Raw genomic sequence first — 14,196 nt, 5'->3', positions numbered from 1 at the left:
TCACTTCCTTCCTTAAATAGGTCTTTCAGATGAATCATCTTCAGCCACTCTGTGATCATGCAGGGAACACTTATGCAGTTCACATGAGCAGAATGCACTCAGCCCCCTCCTACCTTATATCCTTCTGTGCTCTGATTTGGGGGTTTTCATTTTTCACTCAGTAAAAATTTGAGTGACAACGATGTGCTAGATTTTGTGTAAGCCCTCAGTTCATTGACACTTCCTGCAAGAAAAAGAGGAAACAAAGAGCTGGGGAAAGCTCATATCTCCATTTCTGGTTTGGAGACGAGTTTAACGGAAGAGGACTTGGATAAAATACTTTATAATACATGTGCAATTATTTTTCTATTCAGCCTCATGTCATTATGAAAACAATTGGGTGTGTATATAGTATGTTACATATATATATAAGTAATCTGTCACAGTAGTAGAGCCTTCTAACTACTCGAAAATTTATCCCTTGGTCCATAACCCATGAATGCTTTATCAGATTCATTCCTATAATACATATGCTAAAATCATAACTATTCAGTACTTATTGGATCAACTTTGGAAAATAATACAGTAAGGTAAATAATCTCTTTCAGTTCAGTTCAGTTCAGTCACTCATTTAAGTCCGACTCCTTGCCACCCCATGGACTGCAGCACACCAGGCTTCCCTGTCCATCACCAACTCCTGGAGCTTGCTCAAACTCATCTCCATCAAGTTGGTGATGCTATTCAACCATCTCATCCTCTGTCATCCCCTTCTCCTCCTGCTTTCAATCTTCCCCAGCATTAGGGTCTTTTGCAATGGTCATTTCTTCACAAATAATCTTTTTAATGATGGTTTATTGATTGTTTCATAACATGTACTTAGTTCTATGAATATTAATATGAAAGAATCCACTTTTTTTCCATTTGAAACCAAGTTCAATGAAAGTACCAAGGCCTCCAGTATTGGAAAATACCAGAATGAATTAAGAAAAGAGGAAGTTTACAATAGGAATTTTTGTCTTTTATCTTCCATATGAATAACATCCTACATATGTATGATCCTGACCTACATTTCTATAGTTGAAGGCTGTTTCCTGAGTGAATCACAGCTGCAATGAAATGTGCAGCTTCTGAGGTATGAAAGGATATCGACAACAGCACTCTGACAAAGCGATTCTATAGGCAAGGGATTAAAGGACTCGTGTAGGACCTCAGATGGGGTAGGTTTAGAGAAGATTTTGACACTCCATAAGAATGCCAAAACTACTTGTTTAAGAGTCTTTCCAGGCTGCTAAAGAAGATTCTGACTTTGTGCTGCTTCTTTCCCTCCTGTATCTTCTGAGAAGAGATGCGAAAAGAAAGTGATGCTTTGGGCATTGGTAATGGAGAATCATCAGAGGACGAACAGAGAGCAGTGTCTGTGAGGTGGTAGGAAGAGAGGAAGACATAACTGAGTAAATGATGATAAAGAGCCAGAGAGGGTGGGAAGAGAAAAATAAAAACAGCCCAAACTGGGGGCAGAGGAAATGGCTCAGAAAAGAAGCAAGGAGTGAGTAAAGCTATGGGGTGTGACGGCAGCTTGTGGGAAAGAGAAAAGGGGAAATTTGAGGAAGATTTTCTGAGAGATATTTGTACTCTTTATAGTACTTGAGAAACACAAGTGCAGTGTTTGAGACGCTCTGAGATTACTTTTGGTAACTGAGCTTGTTAGCGTACAGTCCTGCTCCAGGACAGAACTGCATGGTTCATGGCTTTACAAACATTACACACCTTAAGGTGAAATGCTATGAAAACCACCTTCACCATCATCTGGCCAGCACGATTTGCTGCCCCTGGATGAAACGATAAAACCCATTTAGACTGACTCATTCTATACTCAGACCACATCGCCTCTTCTCCTTTCCCCATCTTCACTTACTGTTATTTATGTCCTCATTGATATAAAAATAATGTGCTAGATTCTAACATCCTTGATGCCAGGAACTGTGTCTTTTTTACCTTTGTATTTTGAGTTATATCTGGCAGAACACCTGGGACATGATCATACATTCAGTTAGTTAGCTAATCAATCAATTCATTCTAGGATACACATAAAGGTTTGCAAAATAAAAGGAGTGAAAATTCAGGAAGAGAAAGCCAAGTAGCTTTGGTTTTGTTGGTGGTATTTTAAATATTATCATTTTTATTGATCTTTGACATATTCAGCAATATATTGGAATCTAAGAACTATCATGTACATTAGTCAGTGGTGATTTAATTACTACAACTTTGCTTACTGACCTTACCAAAACATTCTCATTTCAGCAATACATCTGAAATTCAATGGTTATTGCTACATTTTAGCACTTCAAAAAATATCACTAATTTAAGAGACCATTTTGCTAGGAAGTTATATAAGTAGTATTAATAACACGTTATTTTTCCACCATTCTTGTCTAAAAATGAGCCACAAAATTGTCCAGTTTTAATTCTCTCAATTTTATGAAGGTACACGTGAGATTATAGCTATTGCTCCCACATTAATTGTCTTGATTGTCTGGAAGTCTTTGTTGTCTCATTAGCTATTATCCGCCTGCATGAAGTCCAAACATAATGAAATTCATCAAACCATCTCTGGATCCACAATAGCAGTGTGCCATGAGTATAAGTATTTAATAGCTAGGTGGGATTACCCATTGAGAATCTAGATTGAAGGCATTTATACTGTTAACTGTAGGGAGTTAAAAAGGAACAAAAATATTTGTCCTCTGACAACAAGGAACTTATATGCAAGATGCACATAACAAATTGCTGTGATGTGAAATGACAAGCATTAAAAACCTATATGTACATATACTTTCCTGTCATGCATTCACAAAGTTACATTTTCAGTTATGTGGTTGCTCTCTCAGTATCCAGATATTGCTAGACAGATGTGTTTACGAACAGGTAAAGCAGAAGAGTCCAATCGAGAAAACAGGCCTAGAAGAGGAAGCCCTTGCTAGCTGTGTGCCTTCGGTTAAGTCTTAGAGCTTCATATGTGATTAGGCGTGAACATCTACCTCTTGAGTGGGGTCTAAAAAGAAAATGAGGTCACTCATGGAAGGGCCTAGTGTAGAGCACCCCACAGCCACCCATTCTCTCTCCACATGGCATTTTATTTTGATTGCTGACTGCCAACTCAAGTTAAAACCTGCACCTCCTTAGCAGTTCTGCTTCGTAGACACCAAGATTAAACAAACAAAAAACCAGAAGTGCCCTTCTGATGACTGTATACCAAGCAAATGTTTACTATGAAAGAAGCATGAAACTATTTACACAAAGAAATAGCATTAAATATATTACTGTGAAAGTTGTTTAGATATACATAAATGCTTGCCTATTTAAAATATATAAAGGGCAATTAATATAAAGGAGAGGAGATTTCCAGGAATATTGTAGAACAAGAAACTGTCACTTGAAAGGGTATTGTTATAAGTAAGACCTGATCAAGGAAAATTTTATTGTGTTTGCTTTTTTATGATACAATGCACACTTTAAAATTTGAAAAAATTTTTAAAAAACATAAACTCAGCCACAAAGTCAGTCAGCTCATATTTTATCAGATATAAACACTGTTAACTTTTGGTGTTTCCTCCCAATGTTTTTCTTCATACGTAATCTATGTTTTTGCCTATTTTAAATTATACAATTTGTGTGGTTTTGCACCTTGGGGTTTTTTTTCCTCTTAGATTATATAATAAGCATTTTCCATGCTATTAAACATTTTCTGAAATCGTGATTTTTAATGGTTGTCTGTTATCCATAAGATACATGCATAATAACTGAATTTCACCCCTTACCTATTCTTACTCCTTTATATTTATACTCATAGTTTTTCACTTTTAGGAGAACTTTAGCCAATGAGAATGATGTATTTTAGTTAAAAGCAACATTTTGACCAACATGACATATACTTACAGACTGGATAACGAGGAGAAAGAGATGAAGGGTAACAGCTCAGAATACAGGGCCAGCATGGAATCATGTTATCTCTATATGCTGTCAGACAATATAACAATACAGTTGTACTTCTAAGTAAGTTAAAAACATCTTAAGAAAGTCAGAGAGTATTTACTCATTTGAAGGAATGGACAGGAATTAAACAGTGAAAAAGGTTATATTCTTTCCAAAATAATGATGTATGTGAGACCTGAACAAACTTTTGCTGTCACACTTGGTCTCTGGAAAGTGTCCTCTATAGTAACAAGATGCCATACTTAATGAACATCAAATGGCAGGATGACATCTGAGTAATAAAGCAGATAAGGAGTCCATCTCATTTCCAGATTGAGCTCAAGTGAGCTCCAGCATAACCATCACAGAGTGCAAGGAAGGTGGGCAGAAAGGGCAAGGACAGTAGGGAAGATTTCTTCCCTTTAGAACCACACAATTCTGTCTCATCGGGTCTTTCCTGAATGATCCCCTCTTCCACTGCCTCCCCCCATCACAAGTTCTACACACTGTAGGCTAGCACACTCTGTCAGTTCATGGACTCAACTAAGTTATAGCAGTGTTAAGGATACACAGAAGTTCAGTATTCATGATGATCAGCCTGTGTTCCTCTTTTGTGCAACGCTGAAGAGTCTCTTCTGAGGTTCCATAGACCCTCCTCCTTCGTTACGCCGACACTTGAGCAACCGTGGATTGTGAAATGAAGGATTATAAACCAGAGCCAGGAGAACTGTAGCAGAAAATGAACTAAGGAAGAAGCTGGAACCAGATTAAAAGAACACACTGAACAGACATCCTGGAGACAGAGATATATAAAAACCAAAAGATAGAAGCAACTGTGGAGTCAAAGTCAGACAAAAAACCTGAAACCCGAGAGATCAGGTCAAGATAAGGCACTATTGAAGAAACGAGACCTGCCTCAAATGGAAGGATACTGCTTATCCCTCCTGATGACTCAAGAGCCACAGATTGGCAGCTTGGACATAGATCCAAGAGATTAATATGAATGCATTAGGTGGGAGGGGAGTTTGGGCGGGGTGGGGGGGCAGGGAGCAGGGAATGGATGCATGCACATGTATTGCTGAGTCTGAAACTCACACCTGAAACTACCACAACATTGTTAATTGGCTATACCCCAATACTAAATAAAAAGTTTTTGTAAAAGATGAAGGCACTGGATTTGGTAAACCAGCACCTCTCATTCAACTCCTTGAAAACCAGCAACTTTTTGATCTTGGAGTTGGGTCTTTCTCTCCTATCTACCCTAACTCGCATTCTCTAGTTTCACAGCAGGCCAGATGCCCTTTTGGTTAATGAGTTTGACTCACGTTATATTCTTCATAGAATCCTTGGATTTCTGGTTGAAACTACCATATCCAAAGCCACCTCCTCACTCATGCAAGAGATATCTCACTCCTTTCCATCTTATATGTCTTTAGCTCATTTTAAACAAGAACATTCTTTCCCAGGTTTGAAAGTGGCAAGATATGTTTGAGCAGCTCAAAATCCTTCCTATTTATTTTGGAGTTGAGGAAGAAGGGGATTCAGAAAACAATATGGAGAAAACAGTACCCTCAGGGATGCCCAAAAGTACTGAAAACGCCTGTAACAGAGTAGAACCCAAAGGGGCCTTCCCAGGACAGAGCACACTCCCCACTCCCCATTTGCTCTACCTGCCTCTTGTCAGTGAAGTGAAGTGAAGTCACTCAGTCGTGTCCGACTCTTTGTGACCCCATAGACTGCAGCCTGCCAGGCTCCTCTGTCCATGGGATTTCCTAGGCAATAGTACTGGAGTGGATTGCCATTTCCTTCTCCAGGGGATCCCCCCAACCCAGGGCTTGAACCCGGGTCTCCCGCATTATAGACAGAGGCTTTACCGTCTGAGCCACCAGGGAAGTCACCTTAGTCAAAGAGTAAATTTAGAAAAAATGTAGAAACAAAGGAAAATAGTCAAGCAATGAAAATCATAATAATTTAGCATTAAACAAAGTCAGGGACCTTTTGGTTCCTCATCAAGGGCTATAGATAATATTCTAAGCCATATCCTTTGAGCTGTTTTACAAATACTGAAATTCCCACCAGTTAGAGGGGGCTTCCCAGGTGGTGTTAGTGGTAAAGAACCTGCCTGTCAATACAGGAGATGTAAGAGACGTGGGTTCCATCCCTGGGTCGGGAAGATCCCCTGGAGGAGTGCATGGCAACCCACCCCAGTATTCTTGCCTGGGAAAACCCCTGGATAGAGGAGCCTGGCAGGCTACAGTCTATAATGTTACAAAGAGTGGGGCAGAGCTGAAGCAGATGGAAGTTAACTACACGATGACCAGGTTGTAGCCATGGTGTGTGCTCCACCTGGCACAATTTCAAGAACTGTCCCTAGAGAAATGAAAACAAACCAGCCCCAGAACTAAAGATGAACTGAAATTAAAACAGTCAAGGTGATGCTGATTAGACCACCGCATAACCAAGATGATTGTGCTATTCTGCACATTGTCCCCTCCTTCCACTTGTACGCTCCTGACCCTGAAATTCCTCTTTACTAATTTTTTTTTTTTGTAACACCAGGCAGAATGTGGGATATTAGTTCCCCAATCAAGGATCAAACCCACACCCCCTTGCCTGGGAAGCCCAAAGTTTTAACCACTTGACTACCAGGGAAGTCCTTGAAATTCCCCTTAAAAAGCAGTTGGGAGTTGGCCTACAGGAGTCCAACTTTTTCCCAGGTTGCTGGCCTCCGGAATAAAGCAGACTTTCCTTTCCTACTCACACTTATCTCTAGAGGATGGGCTTACAAGTGTTGAACCTGAATTCAGTTAACAGTCCTTCCAAAAGATGGCCCCCTCAGCAGGACTGCACCATCCCACATGCGCCCTGGGCTCACTGCAATGCATCAGCTTTGCCTCAGCCTATCCTCTCTATGTAACCCTTTCTCAGGAACTCAGAACCTGATCTGCTCATTCCTTCTCTAACCTTTTCATTATGCCAGAAAGCCCTTTTGATCACTTTATATTCTCCAAGCATAATTGAAACCTTCCTTCTCATACAATTTGTTTTTATTTAAAAATTTCTCATACTCTCTTCGGCAGAACATATACTAAAAATTTCTCATTTTGTGGATTCACATATTCACATGTGAAAAGCAACCTCAAGGGGATTCTGGTACACATGTAGAACCCTGAAAGAGAAGTATTTACATTTTAAAATGAATAATAATGTAGCTTGTATTATTGTTTCCTTAGTAGGCACCAGAGATTCTGCTAAATGCTTTATAGTATAAATTATATATAATCGATTTATCTAATATTTTCAATGCACTATGAGTCCTTTAAGCGTACCTCTTATTTCCATTTTACAGAAGGAAAAATAGAGGATCACAAATAGCACGTGATGGGAGTCGGGACTCGAGACCAAATCCATATGACCACACCATTTGTTTTCTGGTCAGTATTCTGCATGGTTTCTTGCTTTGAATAACTCTGGCATTGCTGTCTTTGGCATTTATTTGGCAAGAAGTGTGGCACTTTCCACCATCCTGCAACAAAGACATAATTACTGCACAGTCTTGGTCGCAGAATCATTTAGCTGCTCTGAAACGATTGTGTATAAGGCTTGTTAGACTCATAAATTTATTTATTTTTTTTTTAGGCTCATAAATTTCCATACTGATCACCTTTTGAGGTGGGAGTGGAAAGGAAACACTACAAAATCACCCTGGGACTGCCATCCTGGAAAATAAAATGCAAGGCTCGTCTCCAGCGGAACCTCCCTGGTAAGGGTCACTCTACTCCTCTCGGCCACCTCCCTTCCCATCCACTCTTATCAGCCCTTCACTCGGCACCCTCTGTAGTCACACTTACTTCATCAGTGTCCTACTTTGTAGATGGTCTGAGGCCCAGTGTATATTCAGGGATTGTGTGTCTCCCATGCCATCAAGTAAGGTCTTTGGGGATAAAGCTTCTCTTTCCCATCTAGTAGAGGAGTTAACTGAATGGATACTGGCTTGAAGAAGTAAAGATTGTTTGGTGCCTGGCACAAGTAAGCATCCATTTATTATAACTCCCATACTAATAGTAATAATTCTCATATTTGGTGCTCTGGTTCATAGAAATACCTATTTAGGAGGTCTTGAAATATCCTGACAACTCTTGTACCTTGAGCACAGGACAAGGCAGGAAGCCAGAGAAGGTTAGTTCACTTTATAGCGGTGACTATCAAGTAGAGACGCATATCTGGAGACAGATTTGGTTATCACAATTTGAGGAGTCAAGAATGTTACTGGTATGTAGTGGACAGATGCCAGGAAGGCTACCTAAACATCCTACACACCCAAACACAGGACAGTTCCCCCCACAACCACAGCAAAGAAGTACCCATTTCAAAATGTTAGTTGCACTAAAGTTGAGAAATCCTGGTTCAGGAAAAAAGTTATTCTGAGGTCAGGTTATCAGCATTGCCTGTGTTATTTGTGGTTGGTTTGTTTACCAATTTATTATCTGAGGCAAAGTATAGATTTTATTGTTAAGACTGAGAATACCACCATTTACATACCAGTCATATAACACAGTTTGTTTCACCTTACATTCAAAATTACCATCTCAACTTTTTAAATTATTATTCAAATAATTTTAATTATTTAAATTATTATTTTAAATATTTTACACTATTATTATTACTATATTTTCCATTTTTGTATGCAATATAAATCCATTTCCAAATTTTTAAATAAAATCTCTAGATTGGAAGGGAGAAGGAAATGGCACCCCACTCCAGTACTCTTGCCTGGAAAATCCTGTGGACGTCGGAGCCTGGTAGGCTGCAGTCCATGGGGTAGCTAAGAGTCGGGACACGACTGAGCGACTTCACTTTCACTTTTCACTTTCATGCATTGGAGAAGGAAATGGCAACCCACTCCAGTGTTCTTGCCTGGAGAGTCCCAGGGACGGGGGAGCCCGGTGGGCTGCCGTCTATGGGGTCGCACAGAGTCGGACACAACTGAAGCGACTTAGCAGCAGCAGCAGCTAGATTGGAAGCGATGTTATGGATTACCTGGCCCAACCTTTTCATTTTACACATGAAGAAAGTGAGACCCAAAGTGGTCCAGGGACTCTGTAATGACAGGAGTAGACTGGATCCTCCATCTCCTGACCGGTATTCCACTGCTTCTTTACAGCATCGCACAACGCAACCATTATGTAAATGAGAAGGACTCAATTTTTCTTTGGCAGAGTATTTCTTTCTAAGGACAAACCTGAGCCTTTCTGTATCTAGCGACTGTGCTAACCAGTTTCACTAAATCATAAGGTAGAAAATAACTGCTACAGTAATATATGATGAAACACTTGTCCTCTGAGGCAGACAAGATCAAACACTAAAATTCCATTTTGGAAGTGGGAATTCTAAAGCCATCTGGCATTTTTTACTTTTGAGCTCTTTTAGATAATACATTTCAGAATATTATCATCGTTGCTTCAAATAATTATGTTAAGACTTCGTCTTGGTAAACAGATTATTATAACAGACATTTAGATGAGGAAATCTTAAACTCTCTCAAGAAAAATCTTAATAAGTATTTTTGTTCTATGTAGTAACTTTGGTGTTCCCTTCATTGACAAAAGAATTACTGGAATGGAGAGTTTAATTAACTTATTTGTAATCATGCAGTACACTAGTGGTAAAGAAAGGATTCCAGTACTCAGTTTTCTTGTTTTGTTTTGAATTTGGTTTTTTGGTTTTGTTTGCTTTTATTTTGCAAAGCAAATGCTTTTAAATTATGCATTGGTTTTAATGCCCAGCTTGTTGTTCAGCCTACATCCACCCTAGGAGGGCATGCTTCTGAGCTCTCAGATAATGTGAAAGAAATGAGTAATAAAAGCTGATATTACCATTTCTGAATATTTTCTATTGAGCTACGTTGATTTAAACATTTATGATATGAAGATTACAGATCAATTTGCAGCTTTAGCCTCCACTACTCAAATTTGAATTTGTGTCATTTGTCCCAAAGAAGACTCAGCGGAAATGCATGGAAAGATTAGTTTGAATCAAGCACTTCAACTCAAAGAACAATTTAAAACAAAGCCCCACTAATCATGGAAAATGCCACTAGTTCCTATTTTGATTAAAAATGAGGAACAGAAAGGAGGGTAAACAGACTGGAACTTCTTGCAATGACTCGTTTAGGATTTATAACAGAAGGAGGAAGTTACTCTCCAGAAGTTGTGTTTGAAGTAGAAAGAAATGTGTTATTGGCATATGAATACCAGTCAGGCTGACAGCGCTATTAGAGGTAGGCATGATGTGCAGAATAAATAGCCACTAAATGTAGCGACAACTTTGAGTGACAGATGAAGAATAAAAATGAACAATTTTTCTGATAATGTGTCAGGAAACAAATGCCTCTTTCTTGCAGAAGAAAAAGATATATATGGTTGTAAATTCCAGCAACCTCCCATCTGGTGAACTCTTTCTTCCTTAACAAAACTATCATTTTGGCCCCAGACAGAGCAATTTCTTGGTGGAAATTGTTACTTCTTAGTTCATTGAAGGTTCACAACAGTTTATTCTGACTGTTTCTGTTCAGCTTTAACCATGTGTTTTATACTAACATTGTCCTGTCTGCTGCATAATAGAGATCTAAGAATAGTTTGGGCATTTTGTCCTCTGTAGGGCGAATGCCATCGTAAGCTCAGATGTACTACTCAGAGCAAATTCACGTGTGCTTTTTTTGCACCAAAAATATGTAATGTTTTAGGAGTCACCTCTTCATAAAATAATAAGAAAATAAAATTTTGTATTAATTTTTCTTTGTCAAAAATAACTCAAGGAGATGATACAGAAAAAAAAATTTAGAAATTATACACTACGTGTCTGTGTCAATCATTAACATCTTGCCTTTGCCAACAAAGTGAACTTGAATATTATTTAAACCTCCCCCAAGAAATTTCTGGCATGGATCAAAAAGCAGAAAAGAAAATAATGGGCCTCTACCTCAGGCTACTATGTGCACTGTTTCCCTGAATGATGGAAATCCCATGGTGACAGCCTTTCATCACAGCAATAGATGTTTCCAAAGATACAGTTCTGTAAATGTCCCTCTGAACTTAAGAAAGAAAATATTAATTAGATAGTATGGTACACTGTGTCACTTTTAATTCTCCAATGCCATCTGAGAAAACTTGAATCTAATAGCAGACCAATATTTGGTTTCAACTAAGGAGAATGGTATCTGTTTCTATATCACAAGGATCTGTGAATCCAAAATAATGAAAGAAAGCTACAGCACATTATGGAGTTATCTGTTTATTATAGGAATTCATTAGCTATGCAGAAGACAGTTTTGTCCTTTTTAATTTCCTTACATAATTTATTATATTGAGGGTATTCTCACTTCTGCCCAGAAATTTCAAGATAGAAGTTGAAATGTCACTTTCATATGTTGTTAAAGTCCATTATTTCTGCATGGAGTTTTCATATTATGCATCATAGCAATTGTTTCCACTTCGTGAAATGATCAGAAATTCACTTTGCCCAAATTTCAGTTTTGATCTTTGCATAATTTCAAAACTTCTCTTTGGAAAAAAATATAGCAGTCAGTTTTCCTTTTACGTTTAGTATTCAAGCTAAGAGTGTACAATTTGTAAGGCAGATTTGTCATCAGGATTTCCCTCAATGTCTCATCTCCTTAGCTACCATGATTTCTCTTTGACGTCTCTGTGATTTCCCAGCTTCTACTTATTACTGCATGCTTAGCATTTGGAAGGACAAATTAATTGACATCACTCCATAGCTTTTTTTTTTAAATAGACTGATGATTGTTTTGCAATATTGGTTTGATTTCTGTCATATGTCAACATGAATTAACCGTAGCATTATGCTTTTAATGTTCTCCCACATTTTTGTGTCTTGATAGCTTGTTTGTTTGTTTGTTTTTAGTACCTACTAATATTCCATGCTGTGGATGGTGCCACACTTTATTTATTTATTTACCCTTTGAATCATTTTTAATTTAACTCTTAGCACAAATCCTATGAGTTCTTGCTATTCCCTTTGACATACGAAGAAACTAAAATATAGAAGGTTCAGGGAACCTGCAGATAGAAGTTGCAGAGCCTGCATTCAAACCCAGGTCTGCTCATTTTTCAAAGAAAAGGAATGAACCACTCCCTCTCTTCCCCAATGCAGAATCTGAGAAGAACAAGAGGCAGTGGTTCAGCACAGAGTCTCTGAGGTTCTCTTCGTATGACTGAGGAAGTAAGGCCTTAAGGGGAATGAGGCAGCAAAAGGTTCTATCTTCTATTCTCAGAAAACACAAAGGGAGAAGAGGATATGAAATGAATTAAAGAAACCAGACTTTACAAAATGTTGAGGATTTCAGATTTTGTAGATGGGGAAACAATCTGAAGGTTTTTTTTAATATATTTAATTAACACTTATTCCCCAGTGGCTCAGCGGGTAAAGTATCTGCTCGCAGTGCAGGAGATGTGGGTTCAGTTCCTGGTCCAGAAGATCCCCTGGAGAAGGGAATGGCAACTCACTCCAGCACTCTTGCCTGGGAAACCCCATGGACAGAGGAGCCTCCATAGTCTCATGGAGTCACGGAGTCAGACACAGCTTAGTAACTAAGCACGTACAATGTAGCACGAAATGTATGTCAGACACTGTTCTAGGAACTTCATAAATATCGGCTCATTCAATCTTTATACTAACCTATGAAATGGACACTATTACTATCCTCATTTCAAAGATGAGGAAAATGAAATATAAAAACATTAACTTCTGTGCCCAGAAACCTGCTGTTAGTCAAGACAAGATTAAGATTTAAATGTAGGCAGTTTGGCCTTAGACCGAGCTCTTCAGCACCATAACATACTGCCCCTGATAGTTAGGAAAATATTTTGTCCCTTCTTATGGTCTTAGACCACAGTTTCTCAACCTGGGGTTCAAGATCCCCTGAACCCTTCAGATGTGTTTTAAAAGGCTCTTCTCTTCAAGATTTTCATTTTATGTTTAGTTCTCAGCTTGCACTGCAGCATGTGTTACCAAGTCACATCAGTCATGTCCATCTCTTTGTGACCCCATGGGCCCATAGCCCACCAGGCTCCTCTGTCCATGGGATCCTCCAGGCAAGAATACTGGAGTGGGTTGCCATGCCCTCTTCCAGGGGATCTCCCTGACCCAGGGATCGAACCCACAACTGTTACTTCTTCTGCATTAGCAGGTGAGTTCTTTACCTCTAGCACCACCTGGGAAGCCCCATGGGTGCTTAGTCACTCAGTTGTCTGAGTCTTTGCAACCCCATAGACTGCCCCTGCCAGGCTCCTCTGTGGATGGGGATTCTCCAGGCAGAAATACTGGAGTGGGTTGTCATGCCCTCCTCCAGGGAATCTTCTCAACCCAGGAATGGAACCCAGGCCTCCCACATTGCAGGCTGACTCTCTACCATCTGAGCCACCAGGGAAACACTGGGAAGCCCCAGTTCTCAACTTAAGTGAGGCTTAGGTTACAACTGACATAGTTTTTCCATTCTTTGGAAAAGCTGCTTGTTAAGAGGGGTTTCGTGTTAGCAGGGGGCCTCAAATTTGTGGCCTACCAACCAGAAATGAGAGAGCACAAAGAACTGAGGTGGGCAATAGGGTCTGACCCACTGCCCACCGACTAGGTTGTCTTCAGATATGGCTCCTGCTGTGAAAACATCTCAGGACTCCCAACTGCATTTGCTCTCTGAAGCCCATTGTCTTTTGTATGGACCTCTCTTATCATCCTTCTCTCATGATGACTACTATTATCATTCTCTTTATACTGGCCAACCAGCTTCTATGTTGGAAGTGCCTTGAGAGTTCTGTACAGACTGCTCATTGCCCTCAACAGCCACTCTCCCCTTCTTTTACGATAGAATCTTCCACTTTAGCTAGGTGCATTACCCAACAGCTAAAAGATGCCACCTCTCAATCTACCATAGATATATGAGTGCCCCATACAACTAAGCTCTCACCAAATGAGAGGTAAGCAGAAATGTTGACCGAGACTTCTAGAAAATGTCCTTAAAAATGAGGAGACTATGGAGCATGTTGATAACGCATGTGTGAGGAGAGGAGATATATGCTAAATCTCTGTACCTTCCACTCAGTTGTGCCATGGACCTAAACCTGCTCTTACAAAAAAAAGAAAAAATTCTATTTTTTTTTTCTAATGAGAGCTGTGCCTGTCTCTGCCTCCTTCCTCTTTCCTGCTGCTGTAGTCAGAGATAAGATG

The sequence above is a fragment of the Ovis canadensis genome, chromosome 3, assembly GCF_042477335.2.
Source record: "Ovis canadensis isolate MfBH-ARS-UI-01 breed Bighorn chromosome 3, ARS-UI_OviCan_v2, whole genome shotgun sequence".
In the NCBI taxonomy this organism is placed as follows: Eukaryota; Metazoa; Chordata; class Mammalia; order Artiodactyla; family Bovidae; genus Ovis; species Ovis canadensis.
This window is presented reverse-complemented; position numbering follows the sequence as displayed.